The 5,048-nt window shown below is 41.1% G+C and overlaps 1 pseudogene; it reads right to left on the bottom strand.

Moving 5' to 3' along the window:
* Positions 1-1,202: 1,202 nt before the first annotated feature.
* On the bottom strand, positions 1,203-1,984 carry LOC123951716 (annotated as a pseudogene).
* Between the last annotated feature and the right edge of the window lie 3,064 nt (positions 1,985-5,048).

Below are 5,048 nucleotides of genomic sequence, written 5' to 3'. Positions count from 1 at the left end.
CCTCCTTTCTGCTGCCTGCCCCCCTTCCCAGGCAGGGCTCTCAGTTCTTCCTGCCCTGCTCTGCCTCTGTGATAGCCCCCATCTCAGGCTTCTGCCATTGTTTGCACTGTTTTCTCCTCACTGTGCTGTGAACCACTTCAGTACACAACTGTGCCTTTTCATCTCTGTCCCCACAGTGTATGGCACAGGGCCTGGTCCACAGCAGGTTAATAAATGTCATAATATCAAAAGAATAAATAAAGCGGTTCAGTGTCCCTTATACAAACACCAACTGAACATTTTTTTCCTTGAATTCAGTGACAGGAAAACTTGATGTTTTCAATGCATTTTTACCGAGTTCCTACTTTATGCAAAACACTTTGCTGATGTAACAGAGATCTCTGTTGTCCCTACTGCAAAGGAGTCCTACGTCAGGTGAGGGGGGTTAGACACATCTACAGGCATATTTAAGGCAATCTGGGTTCAGTGTTCTAATAACAGTATAGGGAAAATGCTTCGGGGGGCCTGGGGGTGGAAGAGATTAAATCCAAAATGTAGATAAAGGAAGCTTGTTGCTTAACGTTGACTTTGAATGGCTAGAATTTTTAAAAAACAGATATGGGGATGGGAAGCAGCCTTCACCTGTTTGTGACTGAGGTCTCTGAGAGCATGAACTGTATTTTCATCTTTGTATCCACAAATGCCTAGTACGGACCCAGCATAGGATAAACTTTTAAAAAATGCTTGTTGGAACACGGAGCTTATGAGTCTAGGGGTAGATGAAAGACTGGAAAGGATGGTCAAAACCAAACTGGGAAGGATATAGTTCTGTTTGTTGTGAGTAGCCACAGAACATTTTTGAGTTGGGGAGGGATGCGATCAGATCAGAGTATCTGTGAAAGATGAATTAGAGGGGAAGGAGACTGGAGACCAGGATAGCAGCTAGAGGATATTTAAAAGGCACAGGTGAGAATCAATGAGGATGCGAATTAAGCAGTGGAAGCGGAAGGGGCAAGGAAGGATGAGGATCTCCTGATCTTTCGGTTTTTGTAAAATTTGTCTATTTTAATGTGCTTTTTTTGTTTTTGTTGTTCTTATTATTTTTTTAGAAAACAGTAGAATAGCTCTCTCTACGACTGCTGACAGGCACATAAAACTGCTTGGTAGTATTCAGAAGCATGATAGTCATGGCAGTGTCCCTGATTGTGTACAGTCTTCAATAATCATAAGAAGTTACTGCCTTGACAGCAGTTACTTGTGTGGAAGACATTTATGTATCCATCAATTTCAGGACGGCTGGTGACCTGGCACGCTTTCCCCAAGTAAGCTTGCCTCCTGTCACGACACCCAACTCACTCACATTCACCTCGATGGCCGGACCTTTAGTAATAACACCAAAGCTGCACATAACTGGGAATGAAGGATGCTCCTTGACACGAAATATTGGTGGGGAAATGGTGGCTTGCAGTTCAGGAGGTGTTGTGGGCCTTTTTGAAGTGTAAGTCCATTGGCCTAATGAATTGTTTGTATTTAGGTGGTTTTTTAAATTAGGCCAATTCCAATAAAGCTGAATTAGTAACCAACCTCTTCCATGCTTTCTTCTATCTCTTTCCTGTTCAAATAACTTGGAACACCTGTGTTTCTTCCTGGGCATGAGCTATTGGCAGACGGACTTCCCATTTTCCCACTATCTCTTTTCATGTTTGTTGATCATATTGGAAAACACTTTAGCATGGACCATCCCTCTCTCCCTAGCAGATATGCAGGTACTGTTCCTTGTGGAGTCTTTTCATCATTCTTTTGTTTGGGGTTTGATAATCTTTTTCATTTGTGTTTTCTCAGCATGGTGATGTTGATGGGAGAGCTTAGCTTTTTGATCATCTTTTTTGCCTTCCTTGAACATTCATGAGCTTCTCTGACCTTCTTTCTTTACCTTTTTCTCATGGTAATCCAAATAATATCCCTAACATTTATGGTGTAACTCAATACATTCATTTTGTGGCATGGGGATGGCCCCCACGTTCAGCTATTGGGCCGTGAAGGAGATCTCAGTTTTTGGGTGTCAGAGACCCAGGAGCTGACACCATGTAACCTGCAACAGGAAAGGGCAGTATCTTCTGGTTTCAAATTGACATTTCTGTTTACTTTATTTTTAAAAAAAGTCACTGAAGCACTAAGAAGGACTAGAATAAAATAAGCATTCCATCACTGTTATAACTAGGAAAACATACATAATCCCAAGCCACAATATATAAATAAGACAAAAACTATGTGGGATGTTGGGAATTGATTTAACAGAGCAGAGAAAGCTTGAAACAAATAGACTTAAGTGTCTGTGGATGGCTATATTAGTCAGAGGCCATCCTATTGACTCTGAAGAACCCAGGAGAGATGAAAATCCCAGAGGTACCAGGTGCAAGGAAGGTAGATGTGTGTTATAATTGAATAGGGGAATGTGTTGAACGTCTGTAAAAGGATCAGTTAGAGCTCTAGGACCCAACCCTGCCCAGCCAGATGACTTCCCCTCTCTCACCCTGGTGGGAGTGAAGAGATTTATTCTTGAGAGCAATTGAACCAGAAGGCCTCTGAGTTCAGAGACATCAAGCTTGGCAGAGGGCTTGGGGGAGGTGGCCAACTGAAAAGATAAGAAATACATGAAATGTTGCACATTGAATACTGAGGCCCTCAGTTGCCTTCCCCTACCCCAGAATATCAGCTGCCACACTCTCATGAGAGGAGAGTGGATTGACCTTCTCTGGAGAATCTCAATGGCCCCTGACAGAGGGGTTAGGGAAACACACACACACACACACACACACACACACACGTATATTTCCCCAAGGAAAAAACATCCAGTCCATAGCTTGAACTCCAGTAGTCATCAAGCTCGCCCAATCACAGAAGACTTCCAATCAATCTTCCAATCATTTTAGTCTTAAAAATGAACTGAAGGGGAGTGAGTGAGTGGCTTAATCTGTTAAGCATCTGACTCTTGATTTCAGCTCAGGTCATGATCTCAGGGTCATGAGATTGAGCCCCACTTCGGGCTCTGTGCTCAGACGGGACTCTGTTTGAGATTCTTCTTCTTCCTCTGCCCCTCCCCCAGCACTCACTCTCCCAAATAAATAAATAAGTCTAAAAAAAAGAAAACAAGGAAAATGGTCTAGATTTTTTAGAAAGGCCTACAACATAAAAAGCAGAGAGAAAAGAAAAAAACCAGGAGAAGGAAACTAATTTTAAAAAAAGCAATAGTTAGCATCCTCAGAGAAACAAGGATGCTATAAAAAAGGTACAATAACCGAATAAGAAAAAGCTCTTGCAAATTAGCAATATAACTAAAATTAAAAATTCAAAAGAAGAATTGGAAGATTAAGTTGGAGAACTCCCACTGAAAGCAGAATACAAAGATATGAATAATAATATGGAAAAGATAAGGAAATCGGAAGATTTTACCTCTGACAGCAAACCAATAGAGTTTGTAGAAATATGGAGCAGAGAAAATGGATAAAACAAAGAAATAATTCGATGAGATTTTGGAAAACCAAAGTGCCAAGGAATCTAGATTAAAAGTCTAAAAAGTGTTCCTCCCAAAACAAACCTTTTATTTTATTTTTTAAATTAATTTATTTTTTTCAATGTTACAGTATTTATTGTTTTTGCACAACACCCAGTGCTCCATACAATATGTGCCCTCCCTATTACCCACCACCTGGTTCCCCCAACTTCCCACCCCCTGCCCCTTCAAAACGCTCAGGTTCTTTTTCAGAGTCCCTAGTCTCTCATGGTTCACCTCCCCTTCCAATTTCCCTCAACTACCTTCTCCTCTCCATCTCCCAATGTCCTCCATGTCATTTGTTATGCTCTACAAATAAGTGAAACCATATGATACTTGACTCTCTCTGATTGACTTATTTCACTCAGCATAATCTCTTCCAGTCCCGTTCATGTTGCTACAAAAGTTGGGTATTCATCCTTTCTGATGGAGGCATAATACTCCATTGTGTATATGGACCACATCTTAATTATCCATTCATCTGTTGAAGGGCATCTTCGTTCTTTCCACAGTTTGGCAACCGTGGCCATTGTTGCTATAAACATTGGGGTACAGATGGTTCTTCTTTTCACTACATCTGTATCTTTGGGGTAAATACCCAGTAGTGCAATTGCAGGGTCATAGGGAAGCTCTATTCTTAATTTCTTGAGGAATCTCCCCACTGTTCTCCAAAGTGGCTGCACCAACTTGCATTCCCACCAACAGTGTAAGAGGGTTCCCCTTTCCCCACATCCTCTCCAACACACGTTGTTTCCTGTCTTGCTAATTTTGGCCATTCTAACTGGTGTCAGGTGGTATCTCAATGTGGTTTTAATTTGAATCTCCCTGATGGCTAGTGATGATGAACATTTTTTCATGTGTCTGATAGCCATTTGTATGTCTTCATTGGAAAAGTGTCTGTTCATATCTTCTGCCCATTTTTGGATATGATTATGTTTTGTGTGTGTTGAGTTTGAGGAGTTCTTTATAGATCCTGGATATCAACCTTTTGTCTGTACTGTCATTTACAAATATCTTCTCCCATTCCGTGGGGTGCCTTTTTGTTTTGTTGACTGTTTCCTTTGCTGTGCAGAAGCTTTTGATCTTGATGAAGTCCCAAAAGTTCATTTTCGCTTTTGTTTCCTTGGCCTTTGGAGACATATTTTGAAAAAAGCTGCGTGGCTGATATCGAAGAGGTTACTGCCTATATTCTCCTAGGATTTTGATGGATGCCTGTCTCACGTTGAGGTCTTTTATCCATTTCGAGTATATCTTTGTGTATGGTGTAAGAGAATGGTCGAGTTTCATTCTTCTACATATAGCTGTCCAGTTTTCCCAGCACCATTTATTGATGAGACTGTCTTTTTTCCACTGTACATTTTTTCCTGTTTTGTCGAAGATTATTTGACCATACAGTTGAGGGTCCATATCTGGGCTCTCTACTCTGTTCCACTGGTCTATGTGTCTGTTTTTATGCCAGTACCATGCTGTTTTGGTGATCACAGCTTTGTAGTAAAGCTTGAAATCGGGGTAACGT

This window comes from Meles meles, chromosome 1, assembly GCF_922984935.1.
Source record: "Meles meles chromosome 1, mMelMel3.1 paternal haplotype, whole genome shotgun sequence".
Lineage (NCBI taxonomy): Eukaryota > Metazoa > Chordata > Mammalia > Carnivora > Mustelidae > Meles > Meles meles.
Note: the sequence above shows the minus strand (reverse complement) of the source record. Positions and strands in the feature narration are given on the sequence as shown.